Here is a 21,819-nt window from a genome sequence, read left to right on the forward strand (position 1 = left end):
TCATCTGTAGTGAATCTATGCTTTGCCGCTTACAAGATACATCACCTTGCGGAGGCACGATTCATCCTATGGATGAAAGACCTGGGCTCAGAGATCAACTCCCTCCAGGTGTTTTCATGAAGACTCCGGGCTCTTCCGCCCATGATTTCAAGAATACGTCCTTCCGTGGGGTGCCAGGATGACTCAGTCAGTGAAGCTCAGGTCATGACCTTAGGGTCATGAGATAGAGCCCCACCTCGGGCTCTGCGCTGGCAGTGAAGTCTGCTTACGGTTCTCTCTCTCTCTCCCTGTCCCTGTCCTTTTGCTCCTCTCCCTGTTCATGCTCTCTCTAAAACAAAACAAAATACTATGTCCTTCCCCACCCAGGAGCTTTGCACGTGGACAAAGGTGAGGCAAAGTTTTGAAGTGTTCTGTTATCTTCTAAAGGGGTCTCCCCCAAGACTCGAGGCTCCCACCTGCTCTGCTTCTCCTGGACCCTCCCCAGCACAAGCCAACAGGAACTCAGTCGCTGCGCGCTGCGGTGACACTTTTCCACCACCCTGGCTCACAGAATCACTTCCACAGCCCCTGGTGCTCCTGGGCCTGGCCTGCCACGGCCCCTTCGAGCAGACAGTTTAACTTGGGATTACGGGGCGCTGACTTTTTCCTTATCTGAGCACTCGCCTGAGCGTCCCTCGGGGCTCTATTCTTTCCCGTCTCAAACATTCAGAAAAGCCTCACGTCTCCATCATCGTCTTTCAACATTTTCATTCACTTCCATCAAATGTCAAAGTCGTGCTCTAGCGGCAAATGACATTCGAGTGGCACCGTCCTCATCCCTCGGGTGACTGGACATCCCTTGGCCCTGGCACTGGGTGCGGCAGGCGCCCCAGGGGAGGCGGGCGAGGGAAACGGAGAAGTGGGACAGAGGAGCCAGCGTGGTAAGCGACGCAGGTGACGCGGGGGACGGCAGGTAAGACGAGAGAGGCGCGGAAGCGGGGAGGCGTCCCCTGCGCGGAGAAGAGCAGTAGGGATGGGTGGCGTGTGCCAGGACCCCAGCTGGCATCCAAGGTCACACCTCACATTGTCTGTCCTTGTCCTCAGCTCCTCGCCGCTCCAGGACAGGCCGGATGCCCCCCAGCGCCGTCTTCCTCTCACGGCCCCCCTCCTTACAGTGTCAAACCCCGTCTCAGCACCTCCCTGTCTCCAAGTCCGTTCTCCTTCCTAGCGCCTCCCACCGACTGAGAACCACCGTGTCCGCTAAGCCCCAAAGGCGGGTCGGTCGGTTCGGGCGCCGCTGTGCTCCCTGAGCCCCGCACGGCGCCGACCTCACGGCAGGGGTACAGATCCTTGCGGAAGCAAAGGAACAGTAAGCAGCATCTCCCACCTGCTACCGTCACAGCACGGGTTCTGCTTGCCCACGTTAGTGCGCATCTCACAGAGCTTCTGCGCTGTCGCACTGAGTAGCACCGCTGTGTGCCAATTGGAAAACGGAGCCACAACTATTTGTCGACCGAGCAAGCCGATGCCTTCCGGGCCTGGGTCCCAGCGTCTACCCGCCTCACCACCCGGACCCCCAATAAAACAAAGACATCAGCTGACTCACCCACTGGTGCTGTTCTCGAAGCCGGCGAAAGACTGAACACCCACCACCCTGCCGTATTCTTCAGGGCTGCCGCAGAAAAGAACCCCACGCCGGAAGGTGCAAACAGCAGAAACCAGTGTCTCACCGTCTCGAGGCCAGAAGTCCAGGATCCAGGTGTGGACAGGACTGGCTCCTTCCGGTGCTGTGACTGGGGTACTTGCCGTCTCCCAGATGCTCAGAAGGTCTTCGGAGCTCCCTGGGCATACGCATCACCCACTCCCCACCATCCTCGTGCCACCAAGTTCTCCCCGTGTGTCATCCCCAACCCCCTCTTTATGATGACTCTGATCTTACTGGGTCTGTGATGACCCTATTTCTAAATATGGTCATACTTGGAGCTGCTGGTGGGCCAGGTTGTCAACATATGAACTTGGAGCACGCAATCTGACCCATAGCACGGACAGAGGAGTCTCAGAGTCTCCTCAGAGTCTGACTCAGAGTCTCCTTGATGGGTTCAGCCTCACCAGTGGACACATTCAGAGACCTTCCCTTCTTTCTGGTCATCTTCTCAGCAGTGGGGGGTCTCCTGGAGGATAAAGCTCTTCGGTCTCAGGAGACCTGGCACCGCAGCTGGTTTCTCCGCCTTCCAGTTTCCCTGGTGCCGTTCCCGGTGAAGCCAGTCCTGCATCTTCTCTCCGGCAATGCCCTTAGTTCTCCAAAGCTCAGATGTGTAACTGGGTGGGTTCGTGCCATCCAGGAAGTCCTAGAGAAAGATATATTAAAAATGAGCACATGGGCCGTTTCGCTAAGCCTTGCATCTATAGGTGCTTTAACATCACGGTGAGGGCGGGGGTCCACAGGGCAGTGGATCTGGGCTGTGTGTCTGAGCACTGAGCCCCTCAGAAGGGGACATCATCCCTAGGCCCATGCATCTGACCCCGCTAGGCAGCTGGGCTCATGTGCCTGAAGATTCCAGAAAGGAAACACAGGCTTGGCTCTTTGCTCTGCTTGGCCTCAGAGTCAGTGACCCACCTCAAGACCCTGGGCCAGAGAGGCGCAGCTGCAGAAGGGGCCGGGAGCCTCGTGGCTCTCAACTAGCTCCCACTGATTTGGATCCGGATGCCCAGGGACGCTCGTTCGCAGCATGAGGCCGTTCTCGGCTTCCTCCTGAGCCCGCGTCCTAGTCACAGCTCCACAGACTGGGGGCAGCCACAGCCAACTCACAGGTGTGCCTCCACTGCGGCTGCTAAATATTCTTGTCCAGTTACCTCAGGGAAGGGGCTTCACTGGCAGTCAGAGACACGCGGCAGCAGACTTCCTTCTCAGCCTCAAACTCCGCTAGTGCTCAGCATGTCCTTGAGCAGGACCGTCCGCAGACGGCCCTGGGAGCTGGCTGAGTCCCCAGAATGAGCGGGCCAGGATCCGCTTCCAGCAGGACGAGCTGACCCTCAGCTTCCCCACGGGACCAGGAGCCCCCGGCCCGGCAGCAGGGACCCTGGACAGCTCTGTTCCTCCAGCATCTCCTGTAGACGCTACCCTTGATTCCAGCCCACCCGAACCCCAAGTGGTCACTCTGTCCTTCTGTACGTGAGGCTGCTCTAGCACTGCCCAGTAGAGAGGAGAGCCCACAGGAAAGGCCCCTCTAGAATGCAGCCCCAGCATGCACAGGGACGGGAGAGGTGGGCCCACACCCCTTCCCTCCTGCTGACAGTTCCCAGTGAACCCAGCCCGAGGTGCCCTGCGCCAGGCAGGACGCCCTCATGCCTTGTACCCAGCCACGGGCTGCGTGGGCTCCAGCCCACTTCCACCAAGTGAACCTGAGCTTTATTTAGGAAAGGAACTAAGTCCCACCCCATATTCACCCCTGGTTGACACTCTTTGGGTTGACAAGAAACCTAAACTCTACATCCCCAGTCCCGCCTCGGGTTCCTGCAAGAACAGAGCTGCCACCATCCGAACTACCGTGATTACTACGGAGGGCCACAGAATAATAAACAGACAGTGTGGGGACTCTTTCTAAATGGCTGTTCCTATCTTTCACTGCTGGATCCTCCCCGTCGAGCACGATTACAAGGCAGGTGGTGATGCACCCGTTTCGTGAACCAGGACTCTGGAGGAGGAGGAGTCACGTCCTTAAATTCGCAGGTAGGTCCATCAGCAGATGAATGGATCAAGAAGATGTGGTATATATACACAATGGAATACTATGCAGCCATCAAAAGAAATGAAATCTTGCCATTTGCGACAACATGGATGGAACTAGAGCGTATCATGCTTAGCGAAATAAGTCAAGCAGAGAAAGACAACTATCATATGATCTCCCTGATATGAGGAAGTGGTGATGCAACATGGGGGCTTAAGTGGGTAGAAGAAGAATCAATGAAACAAGATGGGATTGGGAGGGAGACAAACCATAAGTGACTCTTAATCTCACAAAACAAACTGAGGGTTGCTGGGGGGTGGGGGGTTGGGAGAAGGGGGGTGGGGTTATGGACATTGGGGAGGGTATGTGCTTTGGTGAGTGCTGTGAAGTGTGTAAACCTGGTGATTCACAGACCTGTACCCCTGGGGATAAAAATATATGTTTATAAAAAATTAAAAATTTAAAAAAAAAAATTCGCAGGTAGCAGTCACGATGGGACTCCAGCCCACATCTTGCGACTTTGGACTATAGTTTTTTCCACTTTATATTCTGCTCTATCCCCTCATCTATGAATCCATAAACCATTACTTCACTGCTTCTTGCTTTAATCTCCCTTTATAAATCAAGAGTAAAGGGTCCACAAAAAGCTCTGAATGACTTCAATTCCAGCCTGAATAAGATGCTTGGCCAGCGCTGCTGTTTTGAATCCACCATGCCGGCCCTTGAGTCCCCGCCAGCCGTTACACTTAACAAGCCGACCGTGTTGTTCAGCGGCTCAGCGGCCACTACCCTCCCGAGGACTGGGATGCCGTCACCCTGGGGAAAGAGAGCTACACGTCTGTCCTCCTCTTACAGGACGAAATAAGGGGCTGAGTGGTGCCATTGGAACAAGAAAACGATCTTTTCATCAAAATCTGAAAACCAGGGTGCCTGGGTGGCTCAGTCATTAAGCCTCTGCCTTCAGCTCAGGTCATGAACCCAGGGTCCTGGGATCGAGCCCCGCATCAGGCTCTCTGCTCAGCGGGGAGCCTGCTTCTCCCTCTCCCAGTCCCCCTGCTTGTGCTCCCTCTCTTGCTGTCTCTCCCTTTGTGTTAAATAAATAATAAAATCTTCAAAAAAGTAATAATAAAATAAAATCGGAAAGTCTATTTGGCCTTATTTTGTACATCTGGTCCTAAGGTGACCCTTCCCTCCAGTTCTTGGGTAAGATTTTTTCCAAGAAGCTGATGTGAGCATGAAATTCTCTTTCCTAAGGTCAAGGGCCCAGGCTTGTTGCCGCCTGAGGACGCAGGCCTGAAGCACAGATGAGCAGTGACGGACGGTGTGTCTAGCTCATGCCCACAGTCATAGCTCAGACACATTAATGCCTACTTTTAAAGCCACATTAAAACTTCAGACTTAAATAACTCCCTGCAGGTGCAGAAAGAGAGCAAGTGACCCACTAGCAAGCTTCCGGTGCCCAGAACGTTCCATGCTGATGAAGCACCTTCTGGTTTTGTAGCATGACCCCATCCCCGTCATTACCACAACCTTCCGTGGCTGCAGTCGAGTGTGGAATCTGGGGTCAGTGTCATATGCCGACGCGGCATCTGCTGAGCGGCCCCGCCCCGAGCCCCGCCGACCACGCTCCCTCTGGCGGGTCCACGAGCCAAGCAGCCTCCTCGACGCGGGGACCAGGAGCAGCACCTGCTTGGTGGTAAGTGGTGGGTCCAGCCCCTGACCAGCCCGTGGAAACTTTAAGACGCGCCGAGCTTGTGCTGCCGTGGGAACCGGGGACGCCCCACTCTCCTGTCGCTGTGAAGTCTGTCTCCGTCACCTCCGTGGTCCACAGTGTTCCCAAGTTCGCCCTGCTCCCCACGGTGTGGTCTTCAGGGTGTGGGGTGTCCTCCCCGACTCACAACCTGTTGGTTCAAATGACCACGCACGGCTGGGACGAGACCTGGGCTCATCCGGCTTTGTTCCCACTCCAACATCTCCTGCTTCTGTGATTCTAGATTCTCTCTAGTCCCTTCTGATCGCCTGAAATCCAGGCATCTCATACTCGATGACAGGAAAGCCAAAGGCCACCTACATACACATGATGACATTCTGCCCCGTGAGCTAATAGATGATACTTGAGCGTATTCTCTCGACTAGAAACGAACACACTGGCTGAAGAGAGTGGGGGTGTGACTCAGCCACAGGGGAAAGGAGCAGGAATTGCAAAAGCAATCCCAAATTTCGAAACACGCCTTCCAAGGCCCCAGACCGGGAACTCGAGAGAAGCAAGTGCTTGTTTATTTAGGAACTTCCAGTGATGATTGTATGACATTGTCTCAGGCAAGAAAGATGCTGAAAAGGTAAGGAAGTTATTTGTGGTGTCCCCTACATGGGATGAATATAGGTGCCTACAAATCTCCCAGACATGACTGGACAGCATCAGTATACTGGAGTGAGAGCCCAGCACTAACACAATTAAGAAGAATTAATCCTACAGACCCCACAGTGATCGGCATGCTGTCGTGCGCAAGCCTTGTCAGCACTTCAAATGCTTGTCAGCTGACAAAGACTGACATTTGGGAAGACTGACCATACATGGTCGGACACCATCTGACAAGATCCACTGAAATGAATCAAACTCCCCACCCCAGGGTGGGGAAAAGGCCATTTAGGAAAGCAGAGAACAGGCAAAGCTCATCAGCCCTGGACTCCGGAAAATGACCTCCCAAAGGCCGGTGACAAGAAGTGACCCCGAGGGACTTGCCCATGCGACCAGAAGCGCTGGTCTCCAGCCGCGCCCTACTGACCGCTGACCGTCTGCAAACCGCCGGCTCACGAGGAGCGGGGCTCGGGCCGGAGCCCACTGTCCGCTACGCCCCGCAGCACCGCTTAGCCCGGTGGACGTTTTCTCTTCACGGCGAGGGGCGCAAGTGAAGACGAGAAGCGAGGCAGGGCTGCCTTCATCGAGAAACTCTGGCCGTGAAAAGAAAAAGCCGAACTAAACGGCACTCCCTTACACACGCATGCACGCACACGCACGCACGCATACACACGTGCAAAGGAAAGGCAAGTTTGCCATTGTCTGAATACAAGGTAGAAGCAGCACTGGAAGGTCTTTAAGGTCCTCCAGGCAGGACAACCGAATTTCCCTCCCGGCATGTCCCCCACACTGCGTCTCGCCCCCACGCACACTTCTCAACCCCCTTCGCGGGCTCACACTCTCTGCCAGAGACGCTCCACTCGTCCCTCGACGCTCGCCCACGCCCATTCATCGTGGAGGTCTTCCTCACACGTCTCGCCTTCAGGAAGCTTCCTGGATGCCGTCGTGTCTCCCCCGGACCTCGGACCACAAAACCGTCGCCCCTGCGCCCCCGCGCTCCTGACGTTGCCCCTCGGCGTCCTGCCTCGTTTCGGCGACCGGCGCCCCCTCGTCGCTCACTGCTAAGTGTGGAATTAGGCCATGAATCTGGGCCCCTGGTAAAACAGACACGCACTGCAGGTTACAGTCGTGCATTAACACCCACTTTTCCGCGGGAATTGGAAGACCCACGTGCCGCACTCAAGGCTGAAGCCAACTGAAGGGTTGCGTTGAACCTAAAGAGAGAATCCAGCTCCCCACCAGCCCCCCGACTCTCTCTCTCTCTCTCACACACACACACACGCCAGAAGCTCCATTCCCCATCCCCACCGCGGTCCTCTGAGCCGTCTACAACCACTCACCTTCTGATGCTTGACCTTCCTCGCTGACTCCCACCGTCCAGAGCCCATGGGCCATCTTCGGGCGGCCCGGCCACTCTGCATGGGCCCCCGGCCAGAGCCCAGGGGCTCTTTCCTCAGTGGCACACCTTGTCCGGACACGCGCATCTCCGTGTGCCCGAGAAATCACGTGTTCCACAGCGAGGCAGGGAGGGTCCTTTCCTCCGCTCTGTCAAACGCCACCATCTGCTCCCAAGCACCCCTGCCTGACCCAAGTCTCAGTCTCAATAACCTTCACGAAGCAGCACCTTTGCTCCTCTCTCCAGCTGTGTGCGTGTGCACGTGCACCTGCGTGTGAGGGGAAGTCTGGAGGGAGGAAAGAGGAGACACCTGTGAGATCTCTAGACCTAGTTCCTGGGGCAGACACCCAAGAAATAAAATCAGCTGATGGGGCACCTGGGCGGCTCAGTCGTTAAGTGTCTGCCTTCGGCTCAGGTCATGATCCCAGGGGCCTGGCATGGAGCCGCCATTGGGGTCCCTGCTCAGCAGAAAGCTGGCTTCCCCTCTCCAACTCCTCCTGCTTGTGCTCCCTCTCTCACGCTCTCTCTGTCAAATAAATAAATAAAATCTTTTGTAAAAAGAAAAAAGAAAAAAAATAAAATCTGCTGTCACCTTTTAGTGAACAGAATAAGTTCTTTAAAATATAGGAAATGGAATCCCTGCTAAGATTCTGGGGGCGGGGAACCCAAAAATCTTAAGTACCCTAGAACAAAGAATATACTTCATACTCCAAATTATGCTTTAGGTCAATATGTCTGACACTATGAATATTAACATCTGTTCTGGGAATGAATGTTAACATTAATCAAGTAATATTCAAGTCAACCACATACCGGACAGGATTCCTCCTTGAATATTTTGAGCAGAGTAGACAAGTAAAAAGATTAGTAGATTTGAATACCTTCCAGAGTGACAGCGTCTAATAATTATTTACATAAACATGAAAAACAAAGTCTGGGCTACTGCGTACTTCAGGCAACAGTGTATCTTTTAGTATCCCCATGTCCTGGCACGAGTCTCTTTATAGTGCCTCATGCCGAACCTAATCCTGGGTGAGTAGCCTCCCCTCGAACCCCTGGAAGTCTGATCGCCACAGTGTAACTTACTAGATAGGGACCCCAACGGCAGACCACGGTGGTCTGAACTCGGATATTCCTGATGAGTGAAGTCAGGACCTCCCAGTGAAATGCTTAATTAAAATACCCCTGAAATTCAGCAGGCGATCAATCAGTATTTATTAAATAAATGAGTGCCTATGCATGGTATTTTGAGAACCAAAGGGGGAGCAGGGAGGATCTTTGGGAAGTGAGTAGGGGGCAGGGTGCCCACCCCAGGAAAGACGGGCAGTAGAAAATGAGCACTGTGAGAAGCTGGCAAAGTCACGCTGCCCCCGCAGAGCTCCCAAGCTGGGGTCGGGCTCCCTGCCCCGCCTATCCAGCCCCACGCTGCTACCACACTACTTCCCAGGGGCCGTGAGGTGCCCGCCAGGGAGAGCTGAGCTGCAGAGCCCCCCAGGGAGAGGTGATGGCCCAGCAGAGCATGGCGAGGCATTTTTTTCTGAGGGCTCCTAGAAGGATGATGCCTCAGGAATGCATGACCCCAATCTCGGTCTTTGGGGCCCCATCCATCCTCCATGGTCTTCCTTCTGTGTGTGTGTCTCTGTGTCCAAATTTACCCTCGTAGAGGGACACCAGTCATACTGGTTTAGTGGCCTCATCTTAAGCCGATTACCTCTGCAAAGACCCAATTTCCAAATAAGGGCACATTCTGAAGTACTAGGGGTTAGGACTTCAAATTATCTCATTGGGGGGTGGGGCACAGTTCAACCCACAGCAGAAGTGATAGAGACATGAAGGTCTGCAGACACAGACAGAAGGGCATCTATTTGGGAATTAATGCTGAAGTAGCTGCGTTTTTGTTCCCAGGCCAGCAAATTCTGGAGGTTTCAGTGACACAGACAGAGCAGTGGTCTTACTGCCGAAGGGGTGATCCCCAGACCAGCATCTTCGGCATCGCCGAGGAGCTTGTGAGAAATGCAGAACCCCAGGTCCTACCCTGCACCCCCTAAGTCATGGTCTGCATCTAACAAGAGCTCCAGGGCATTCGGGGGCCCACTGAGGTTTGAGAAGCACGGCGGTAAAGAAAGGCGTGCTCTCTCAGAGCTCAGTGGAGGGTGCACTGCTCACCGTTAGCCTGGCACTGACGGGTGAAGATGAGTATATCCCGCTAGGAAACAGACGCGTCTCCTTGAGAGGTAAAAACAGATTTTTGCAGACTGTATGTGTAGCAAAGAGTGGAGGGTTTCCCACAAAATTGTTGACGTAGGCTTGCAAAGCAAGTTACCTAAAAGCTAACTACCTTCCAGAAGCTTGTGCTGGGCCCTGTGGGTCTATGAGGCCAACTGGGAATGCAAAAAGCTTGCAGACACAGGGAGCAGATGCCCTGACGTATTAAGAGAACTGCTTGCCACTTCTAGCTTCAAAACAGAAACATTGGTCTCAGAATACATCTTTTTCCCCCAAATAAGTTATGCCCAAAATTCTCTGCAATGTCTTTATACCACTTTTGAGAAACAACACGTTTTCCAAGACTTCAAGGACCAAAAGAACAGCCCTAACAACCACCATTAATCTTGGTTACTCCAGTATAGAGGGAGGGAGGGAGGCAGGGCTGGAGAGGTGAGCGGACGGAGGGAGGGAAGACGGAACGGCTGAAATCAACAGGGCAGGCGGACAGACAGAGGGACGGGGAGCACGCCTCACAGAGCTGCATTGTTAAAAGTAGAGTAGGACACACAGATGCACCAGGGGCCTGTACATAGGTCTGGAACATAATACATCATTACGTCAGTTAGTGTTGGCCATGTAAATAAACCCATACGACAATAACCCTATGAAATGAGTGTTTTTTGTGCCCACTTTCTGGGTGCAGAAACTGAGGCTCGTGTAATCTAGAGGACATGTTCAAAATCACACAGCCCGTAAGTGTGACGGTGGAGATTCAAATCCGTGTCAGTGCGTGCCCCCTCCCACAGGGCGGCAAGGCCGAATGACACTGCAACCGCCTCAGGGCCCTGATGTGACTAGCTGCATCCTGATTTCTCAAGGACATCTCCAAGTGTGAGAGCGGGAAGGTGAGGGGGATGTGGGGAGAGATTTTTGTCTTTTTACTAAGGTTTCATTTACTTTGTGGTGAAAAGAATCCATTTCAAGGAGTCTTTCTGTCTTGCCCATTAAATCATGGCAGAAACAAAGCTTATTCGTGCATTTTTAAGCTTTCATTCTTGGAGTTCTTGAATTCATAAGAAGGCAATAATTGTCTTGCTCTAGGCTAAGAGAGCTCTTTATGTCTACATTCTCAACCACGGAAGGAGTCGCCAGGAATGTCACTAAATATCATATGTCTTTCTTCTGTGACATGACAATCTCTATGCTTGAAGAACCGTCGAGCTGATGGGGGGCTATATTCTTCCTTCCTCCGGGGTGTGAACAAAGCCTGTGCAAACACCTTCTGTGCTAGTGTGTGCCTCTGGCGCATCAGAGGAGAGAAAGTGTAGGCTTCAGGGGAATGGAAGGTTCTGAGCGCAGGAGAAGACCGAGACGTTACAAGTTCCCTCCCAGCATACACACAGAAATCCCAAGAGTCGGGACAGTTAAATTGGGACTATGAACAGGCCAAGAGCTCTGCAGTGGGAAACAGACACACGTCCTGCCTCCTTGGACACCACGCCCCCTGCCTCCCATCATGGTTTGCCTCAGCGTCCCCCACACCCGTGGACCCTGGAGATCCCAACCTAGGGTGACGGTGACTCTCTTGGCTTCTCTCCCCAGCTAACCGAGGATGAGAAATAGCTCATCTCTCCCTGGTTCTTCAGGCTGTCACCTCTCAAAGAATTAGAAAGACGGGGACAGGATACAAGACGAGCTCCCATCTGGCCTCATAGACAGCATCAGGGTAAGTCCAAGGGTGGGGGGAACACCCCGCTTGGGTGCTCGCCAGGAAGCACCACGAGGGGCAGAGAACAGAGTAAGGTCACTCTCCAGAAGGTATGAAGCTGCTCTGGGAGAGTCAGAAGGATGAATTCCCGGCAGAGCACTGCCCGATCGGGGGCCTGAGAAAAGTGTCCGGCACCAAGAGATAAATTTAGGTGTGGAACAGTGCTTGCTGGGCCAACTTAATGAGGGTGCTCTCCAGAGACACTTTTTTTTTTTTTAATATTTGTATTTATTTATTTATTTGAGAGAGAGAGAGCACACGCAGGGGGAGCGGCAGATGGAGAGGGAGAAGCAGACTTCCCGCTGAGCAGGGAGCCCAACTTGGGACTCGATCCCAGGACCCTGGGATTGTGACCTGAGCCGAAGGCAAACGCTTCACCCACTGGGTCACCCAGGCGCCCCAGACACACTTTAAAAACAACTGGCCTGCTTCGGATACTGGTAACTTTCTCCAAGCCAAGGATTTCAACTTTCCCCTCAATCCTAGGAGCAGAACTGCTAGCAGGAAGCCAATAGACAGAAAAATTCTCTCTTCTTTTATTTTCCTGCAGATTATTAGTGGGTGATTTGTGCATCATGGAAGACCCCGCAGGAGGCTACAGGAGAATCTGACGTTCCTTGGGAGTATTTACAGACACATACTATTTGCCAGGCACAGTACTAGGTGCGTCTAAGGACACAACGATGAGAAAGACAAACCCATACCACCAAGGAAGCTGTCAGCGAATAGGTTGGAAAACACATTCCTATAAAGCATTCCAGCGCTCTGCCAGCCGAGCTCTCCCTGGCCCTGAGGGTCTGGCCAGATCAGGGGCTCCACGCTGCTGCCCGGGGGCGCCCCCCGCCCTCCAGTACCCCAGGTCCTGGCCACCCCTCTGCAAGCCATCCTTCCAGTCAGTCCTCCACTGCTTCCCACTGTAGATGTGCCTTCTGTTTCCTGCCGGGACCTCACCAAGACACCTTCCTGGTGGATGTTTTGGGGTAATTTCTTTGCAAACGATTTCATCAAACCATTTGTTCCAGACCTCACAAGTGAGAGAGCCCATTAAGTCTTCACTTAATTGCTAAGGAAACTTTTAAGCCTTGACTTCCCCCACTGTGTCAGGCACCTGCTCTAGGAAGATAAAAAACGAACAAAGAAATCACTTCTTCCCGAGAGGAGCTCACGGTCTGGTGGCGAAGACGGTCACTGCAATGTCGCTTGCAAGAGAGGGGACTGCTCGGTGCGATGGGGACAGCCCAGGGGTTCCCGGGGAGCAGAGCTCAAGGACCAGTCTTGGTCCGAGGAAGCCAGGAAGGGCTCTCGCAGCAGGTGAAGGGCTGAGCTTTCGGGAGTGAGGGGGAATGAGCCTGAGCCCAAGCGAGGGAGCCAGAAGTCCGAGCCTGCGGACCCCCGACCGGCCAAGGGAAGGTGCAGGAGGAGGTGGGGGCCCCGTGCGGAGCCGAGGGCAGGTCTCAGGACACTGGCAGGGATCAGAGCCGGTGAACACTGTCCTGGGACGCGGAGCCCGTCAGGGTGCCTGCCACCTAACACCGAGGGTTCGCTGAGTTATCCCCTCTGCCACTCACCCCCAAGCATCAGGGATGAGTAGGGGGTCCCCCCAAATGTACCTGTAAAGCCTCAGCATTCAACTTCCCAGACCTCCCAAGCCTTTGCAGGAAGCTTTCTTCTTGCGGCTTTTCCAAGGAACCTGAAATACGAGGAATCCATCTCGCTGTCTTAAGTGGTCTACACGGCTTTTCCCCGGAGGGAGCCATCTGTCACTCGCCCAGGAAGGTGGCCCAGAAACAGATAGATCGGCGAGGCCGTAATTCTCAGGCCAGCCTCACGAAGTCCCCCGGTGGCCACAGAGAGACGGAGGGCTAATGGGCAGAGAAGGTGCGATAATTCTCTGCTCGGCACGGGCTCGCGCTGGACAGCACAGACGTGTGGCTGCCTCCGACCGGCGGGACCGTGGGCGCCCCTAATACGTCCACATGGCGGGCGGCGACACGGGGCTTGATGGGCTCATTTGTCAGGGACCTGTCTGATCCGCCATTAGCATATTTAAACGGCTTTCGTCCGGCTTCATCACTGATGAAAACTGCTGACAAGGAGGGAACGTTCTGCTCTGCAGGGTGAAGCACGGCCCCCAACACGGGCAGCCGCGGGTCTGTGACCCGGCAGGCTGGTACGGGAGAGGCGGGCCCCCCGGGCCAAGCATACCCCGCAGGCACCGCTCTGCACCCCCGGCCCGTGCCTCCCACGGGGGTGTCCCACGGTCTCCAGCTACCTGCTGTTTTTACTCAGTCCTGCCTGCCTGCACAGGACCCCCCTGGTCGAGACCTGTTGTTCACACACTTACGTCACTGTCTCTCTGCAGAAAGAGGGCCGGGGGCAGCAGCCGCGGCTCAGTGGCCGGGGGACTCCCCCGTTCGCACGTGACCTTCTCTGCACGCCCCTCCGGCTCGCCCCTCCCCCACCGTCTGCACCCCTGTCGTGGCCAGGCCCCCCCTTCACAACCACTTCCTTCTGCCGCGGTTACGTGAGCGGCACCAGATGCCTTTGGACGCCGGCACTTCTTCCGCCCGTACACTCAGGGGCACTCGCTGGCCCTTGGCGTAAATGAGGGAACCGGTCTGTGAACGGGGGAGCGTCCGAGCAGCCACACCCGGCGCTTGGCGGTGGCAGAACCAGGGCTAAAGTCCAGCCCTCTCGGACTTCCAAGCACAAGCTAGTCATGTCCCTCACAAGACTAAAAACTGTTCTTTCTGTTTTAAAAAGTTGTGTCTGCTGCGTGTGCTCTCGCTTGTACCGTCTGGCTCGGCCGCAGCCTGTCACCGGCCCGCCGGACCAGGGTCTCTGCCCACGTGACCTCTGCCCAGGAGCTTGGGGACAGGGAGAGCCGGGGACCCAAGAGAACAAAGCAGACGTGGCCCTGCCCCGAGAATGAAAGAGGCCAGGAGGGGGACAAAAGATAAGCCTGAAAACAAGCAAACAAACGAGATTCCCCGGCAACTGTTAACTGAAGAGGATCCAAAATTAATCTGAGAGGCAACAAGGGATTTGCAAGGGGTGAGCCATGCCGGGCGACTTGGAGGGTCCGGTCACCCGAGAGGGGAGTGGGGCAGGAGGACAGGCGCTGGGCCGCAGACACCTCTCTGTCGGGCCGATGCCCCGAGGCCGCCACGGGCGCTGTTCCTTCAGAAGCAGCCCGAGCGGTTTGGAGGTGAACACGTCGCAGAGCTAATACCGGGAGGCCTGCGGGCTACAGCTGAGAACAGCGCCCTGGACGCGACTGTTGCGGAGAAGGAGATCCCAGAGTTCCCGCCACAAGAAAGAATTGGTCGTTATGTGACAGGACACAAGAAGGAGCTCGGGGGTGAGCCTATCGTAACAGGGAACCACACCCCCAGCTCACTCAGCTAATCTCATGGAAGCTGGAAAGAAAGAAGAGCTTGGGTGTCGGCAACACCTGCGAACGAGCCAGGGCTGGCCCCGGGGCAGAGACCAGAGAGGCGACAACACCGGCCTCAGCCCCGCAGCCTCTCTTCTCTCCCCACTCTCCCCTCCCCACTCCGGACTGGGCTTCCCACCTGCCTCTCCCCCTTCCCGCATCCAGCCCTGCTCTCCAGCAGTAACCAGTGACGAAAAGATCTCCCAACGGGGAGTCCACCTGGAGCTGAGATTCCAATACCAGTTGGGGAAAGTCATTTCACCCCTCAGATCCTTCTTTGTTCTTTCTGTTTGAATGAAGTCCACGCGTAAACACCCGCGGCGGGGACGGCTTGCATGAGCCGCACCGCGGCGCTCCGGAGCTGGTACACTGTTGCTGCTAATGGTCCCCGAGCTCCGAGCTTCTTCCGTCTCTCGGATTCTAGATGCCTGGGACTCTAGGGACGTCCCTCCCTTGCTAGCTGGCATACGCGAGGGATGAGCGCCTCGGGGGAGCTCAGAGCCCTGGGCGGTGGAAGAGGAACGCGATCAGCAGTTTCTGAAAACTCGAGCCGGCCCATGTGCTCCCGGTGGGAGAGTCTGGGCTGCGCGAGTGGAGCTCTCGGTTCTTGGAGTCCCCACGAAAGACCTACGTGAGGATCCGTGGCCGGATGCAGACAGCCAGGGGAAAGGAGCCGCGCAGAGCAGCATCGCCTCGGGGTGGGACAGCGGACAGCTGCCCTGAGGCTCCAGGGCTCTTTCCTTCTATGTGAGTGGCTCTTGGGTCACGGACAAAGTGGTCTCTAAGGGAGGCTGGGGGACTCCTCTCACAGGCCGGGCCGTGTAAGATGTGTACTGGAACTCTCATGGGCTGCCCCCGTGGGAGGGGGCTAGAACCGCAGTGCCATGCAGTAGCGCGAGTCTAGGGGCTTCCTGGAGCACGGGTGGAAGAGGACAGCCCATGTTTGCACCCGTGGCTCTTGGTCTATTAGCCCGAGCGTCTCAGAAGCCGCAGGCCACAGTACCGAGGGTCTTAGAAGCTGTAAAGTTAGGACAGTGTGCCCCTGGGCTCCTGATGTGGGACCTACTCCTCACCATTCTTGCCTCCAGCTCAGGTCTAACTGAGCGCCTACCAGACACACCAGCAAGAATCCCATCTTTGGTTCCTTGCAAGAATGACCCCAAGCAGAACTGGGGACCCCGCAGTGATTTGCAAACACGTCAACGCGACTGCAGGAAGAGCGGAGAGTCTGCAGGCTGCGCCAGGCTTCCAAGCTAGCAGGGCGCGCTCACTGCCCCGTGCGGCGCAGGACCCTCCCTGGGCTCTCCTCTGGTCCACCCTCCCCTCTTCTTGGCCAGTGAGGACCTGACCCAGGGCTTCCACTTCTCACGAAGGTCCAAGCAGGACCCAGGAGATGGGCATCTTGTCCCCTCCGCCCGGTTTCAGAAGATCTCACTGCTAGGGCTCAGGACAAATTCTTTGCGGGGAGGGGGGCGGGGTGGGCGGGTTAGTGCCCAGGGACTGGAGTGACCAGGACAAGGTCTACACCGCTGAGTCTCACGGCGATTCTGCTGCATGTGGTCACGTGTCCCTTAGAATGTACACTCTCGCACCATCTCCTTCTGCTCGGTCTCACTTTTCCCAGCCTCCCCGGAATTCACGGACCTGACATGCCTTATCTACTGATTAAGCTAAATGTATGCTCTGCCTCTAAGGAAACAGACTGCCCTTCGTTTCAGCACAAGCGAACACGAATGAGGACCGGGAGGCCCTGCAAACATAAAGCCGCTGAAAAGCAACCGACCGTTGTATCAGTCTTGGTCTTTCTGTCAGTACAATGCACGAGTCGCCCCTGTCTACGGTGGACAGCCTGACGGTGTACGAGTGCGTTTCTATGTCTGTGTGTGTGTCTGTGCATCTCTGTGTGTGTGTGTCCGTATGTGTGTCTGTGCGTGTGTCCACCACTCAGCTCAAGACTCAGAGATGCTTCTGACACCCCCAAGGCCCTCGCCGCTCCCACCCCGTTCACCACTATTCTGAATTCTACCCCCACTGAGTCCCTGTCCTTGTTCTTGGACCTCCTGTACAGGTGGCATCACTCGGCGTCTGCTCCTCTGTGTCTGGCTTCTTGGTCTCATCTTTGTGTCTTTGCGATTCATGCAGGCGGCTGTACTGTACGTGTTAGCAGCTCCTTCTTCCCTGTCGGCATGTCTGTGCTGTAACTTTTCATCCTTTCTCCCACTGGAGGCATCTAGGAAGCTTCCACTTTTTGGCCGTTAAAAATCCAGCGGCTAGTATCCTTGTACATGTCTTTCAGGAGACACGTGCAATCATTCCTTCCAGTATATGGCCAGGAGGAGATGTGCTGGGTCGTGAGGTACGTACAGGAAGTTTGCACACATTCTGCCACCAGCGTCCTTGCGGGCAGCTGGGCACCTTCGAGAAGCTTCTCATTGTACAAACTCCAGGAGAAGCAGCCTCCCCTTCCATCCTCAAAGGTCTCCATGTGTCTAAAATGTTTCCACGCTAATAAAGGCATTTCAATCTAGAAGCAAAAAGAGCTGAGGGAAAGAAAAGCACTGACTTTTCATCTGATCACAGAAAGAAAAAGAGAGGGGGTTGGCCGGATAGGAGGGAAGGACAGGAAGCCTCTCGACCTTAGACCACCTCATTCAGTAAGGACACAACCTGAGCTCATGGAGGCTCCAAGATTCCCCTCTAGGTCAACTCCATAAGCCCTGATTTTATCCACTAGATACTGGCTCTGTGTGGAAGTTCAGATCAAGGAGAAGATCATATTTTATATCAGTTAAATTACAATGTGAAGATTTGTAAGGAACGCATGTTCCCCACAACTCAGGCTACACAAGAAAGCAGGTGATAATAAAACATAATGGATGTTCATCGTTTCATTTTTTTAATTTTGGGACACTGGCTGGCAGTTCCCACTCGCACTCATATGTCTGCTACTCTGGGTCTACAATCTGGTCCTTTGCTTACTGCCTGCTGCCAGGCCCCACGGAGCCAGGAGGGCCAAGGATCCACAGGCCAGAATACCGGAAGGCAGGCAGGGAGTTGAAACCACAAAATTATACCGAGGAATAAATGCGTGTCGCAGAAAGATGCCCAAGCTTCTTATCTTATTGCTCTCTCTGGAAACCAAATCAGACAGCATGTGACTCACTGGGATATAATCTTTCTGAGGACGTCAAGGAACTACTGCTAACTCAAGGATACTTCACCGAACCTAACCTTGTGCAGCCACTCTGTTGGAAATCATGGCAGTTAGGGAAGACATTCCATGGACTGTGATTTCTGCTGGGTCCCCAGCATCGATTAATAGTGTCGTAATTTAAGAGGATTTTTTTCCTAAGATTTTCTTGCTGCTTCTAATGAAATCCATTACAACCTTAGGACATGGGGAGAAAAATGAAGAGTAGGATTATTCCCAAGAACAAAAGCTGCCGGGTGGAATCACATGTTGAACTTCACTCTGAAGGTGGGAGAGAGTCACGGCCACCAGTCACGGGACCAGAAGGATCCGCCGTGGATGTCACCCTCCATGCTCTCTGGTTCAATACCAGAACTGCTTCACCTCCCGCTCTAAGCCTGGCTGAAAGTACCCATCCATGACTCTGCTCCCCTGTAAGGCCCATCCTGCAGAAACTTCTTCCAAGACTGTCCTCTCTTTGGTTTTGTGCATGTGTCATTTGCTTGTACACTGCTGTGTGCCAGATGCTGGATCCACAAATGTGGGGATCTACTGTGAGGACAGGCTTCCAGAAGGTTCTTAGCAGGGGCCCAGTGCCTCTTCTTTGGGCTTTCGGAGGTCCATGTCCACGCACCTTCACTGGTTCCCCGTCGGGTGGCTGGTGCCTGGAGCTGACCTCAGAAGCTGGTAAATCCCCAACTAGCATTCTTCCCTCTGTTAACCGATGAGGCTAAGAGACAGATCACACTCCACTCGGGCCGTTCTCCCTCTGCTGGGAAATCAGGAGGGTCCTGAAGACGTTTACCAGGCCCTGGTGACTCCAAGTGACTATCAGGGACCCCAGCGACGGGCACTCTGCCCTCGCGGCTTTCAGACCCCTCGTTGCTGCTTCAAGCCTCTGAGATGACTAAGAACTAGAGATCACTTCAGCTTCCATGAGGCTGCTTCATGGACTGGGTCGAGAATTCACCCTTATTTCATTTCGATCCCAAATTGTAGTTATTATATTAGTCAAGATAAATTAGGCTAAGCAGAAGTAACAACCACCACAACAAAATTCCAAAACCTCATTAGCTTAGCACACAAAGATGTATTTGCCTCACACACAAAGTTCTCTGTGAGTGTGGGCAACAGTCCAGGGCCACAGTCTTCCCAGGGACTCAGCCTCTGCCAGCTCAGCACCAGGCCTCCCGGCTCTCGGACAAGGAGACGACAGCAAAGCTCAAAGGTCACCATGTCCCCCTGGAGACAGCACAGTCAGCCCAGCTCACAACTCATTGGCTAGAGTGAGTCACGTGGCCCTGGCTGACCGCAGAGGGTTTGGGAGGTCTAGTCCTCCATGAGGCCAAGGGGGAAAGCACCGATAAGCACTGGTGTGTCTCCCAGTGAAGCTCACGTGCCAGCGACAGCCCAAGCAATGCATGACAGGTCCAAGACCCCTGGTGTGCTCCACCCAAAACCTTGGACAGGGGACAGGCTGCTTTGTAAAAGCCCAGGTCCTGTTCCCATGAAGCGTTTCAAATTCCTGAAATGAACTTCCTCTCCCCCAAACCCCGTCCGGCTCCTGTTTCCTTTCGTTCATTTTTCTGTTTGCTTCAGCCGGAGGACTGTTGCTTAGGTCTCTGGGTAACACCTAAGTTCTTCTGCAGCAACTGCGGCCCCAAGAGCTGATCTATGAATCAACTCCAAATTCGAATTACTTCAATTCCAGGTATCCTCTGTGCTGGCATCAGGGCCCTTCCGCTCAGAGCCGCCTAATGCAATTGAAATCAATCCCAAGAAACGCACACCTTGAAGGTTTTCCAACCTCAAATTAAAAGGGTCCTGGGTGATGGAAAAATCCAGCGCTCCCACTACAGATCCCTGGCCTTCCCTTCTTGAAGCCCCTGCAAATTTGTTGAAGAAAATTTTGCATATGAATCCCCAACTGCCAGGAGAGGCTTGCAAGGCATCCTGGTCACTACGTCACCATGGAAACAGAGCGTCAACAGCAGGAGGAGGCAACCCGGAGGGTGAAAGGGTGAATTGCTCCCTCCACCTCCTGAGCCCGGCTCACCCGCACCCTATCCCTCCGGCCCCACTGCCACACGCCAAGTCTGATCCACGCTATAGAATGTCCTACAGGGGTGATCCTTGCCTGGATTTTTTTTTTTCCTGGTAGGACAGTTAAGGAAGAGACATATTCAGTAAAGTCAAACAGGAAGCCTCGGGGAATGGTGGGATAAATCTCTGCAAAACACACCGATCACATCTGACCCCTCTCTTTGCACCGCTCTGAGCAAGCATGGCCGCTCCCTCCCAGAACTTGCCATTTCCCGTTCTCCGGCACTTTCTCCACTGCTGCTTCTGAAGGAGATGATGCCTTGGAGCTTTTTAAAATGCCAGATTATTGCTGTAAAATGTAATGCAATACAAGGACAGATCAAATTTATGGAACGTCTTTTATGAGACTATCCCAAAGGGCTCTGTCTAATGGCTATAAAATGGTGAAACACATTGTGGAACAGATTTAATTTTTAAAGCAGCTGAAAATATATATTAATGATTTACCATCATTATTCCTCATCAGAGGTCTTTAGGAATACTAATAAAATGACTCTACCTACAATTATTTCCATCCAAGTGTTTCTTCATAGAATTCAATCTGATCTCATAGCATGTAATTGGCCAATCTAAATAATGTCCTGTGGGGGGCCGGAGGGGGAAGCGTGGGGTTGTTTCAGCCCGAGAGCTGGCCAATTTGTCATGAGTTTCCTCCTACCTCCTTCCCCACCTGCTCAGCCTTCACCTGTCACTCAGCTCTGGTCGGCTTATGGTTATGCACTGCCTGAGCAACATTAGAGTAATAGATTTGGTGGAGATTCGTCTGTCTTTGGGTTCTTGCTACACCATGCTGGTGGGTCTAGGTCTGTTGTATAATTTGACATTTCCAAATCCTACCTGTTCCTTAAGCACCAGCTCAGGTCCCTAACCATTCAGGTGTGATCCCATCAGAGTGCAGGTAGGGATTTTTTGTAACAAGTCTGGGAAGCCACACCCTCTCTGGCTAAATATGCTTTAGGAAGCATGTTGCCCTAATTGCTGCTGGCAGCCACTTTGTAACCACGGGGCAAGCCAATCCAAGGACAGAACAGAACTCGGAGGGGGGAAAGCTAAGACAATCACAGAGAAAGACACAGGAATCTCACCGAACCATAGCCAAAATCCAATCTGCTTCTGATTTTCCCCCCTGGTTCCATGGCTCAAAAAATCAAATAAATTGTTTAGATGAGTTTGAGCTGGATGTTCATTATTTGTAACCCAAAGTATCCCTTGATGCTTCTGCCCCAGTGCATGCAGTAATGCTAGGCATGCGGGCGAATGAACAGAGGAGAAAGCCGCGGAAGGGGAGGGGCAGCTCTGTGGTCGTAGGACCAGTCCTCTCCCGGACGCCACACACCATACACAGCGGCCAGGGGTCCGGTGCTAGAAGGAATGGGAAATTCAGGCCCAGTCAAGACAAGGGGCGTGTCCAATGGTCCGATCTGATGAACAGGACACGGAATCGGGGTATTTTAGTGAATGCCAACATTGTGAGGTTATGTAGCTGAACCTTCCGTGCAATTTCAGATCGTCTATATGGACTCCAGCTGACATATCGCCCAGGCAGACTGGATAATGGGCCCAAGAGATAATGGGCCCAATAATTCCCAAGAGAGTTGGGAATATTTCAGCACCTACTTGCTAGGGTGGGAAGGGTCCTCTGACCCTGCTTG

The 21,819-nt window shown here is 53.9% G+C and overlaps 1 long non-coding RNA gene across 3 annotated transcripts in view; it reads right to left on the minus strand.

The window, feature by feature from the left end:
* Positions 1-21,819, minus strand: part of LOC132015539 (uncharacterized) — a 253,741-nt gene that overhangs the window by 180,005 nt on the left and 51,917 nt on the right. For all 3 annotated transcript variants that reach the window (XR_009403719.1, XR_009403717.1, XR_009403718.1), the window contains exon 2: positions 1,586-2,327. This is a non-coding gene — a long non-coding RNA (uncharacterized LOC132015539). The remainder of the gene's footprint in view (positions 1-1,585; positions 2,328-21,819) is intronic.

Source organism: Mustela nigripes, chromosome 4, assembly GCF_022355385.1.
Source record: "Mustela nigripes isolate SB6536 chromosome 4, MUSNIG.SB6536, whole genome shotgun sequence".
In the NCBI taxonomy this organism is placed as follows: Eukaryota; Metazoa; Chordata; class Mammalia; order Carnivora; family Mustelidae; genus Mustela; species Mustela nigripes.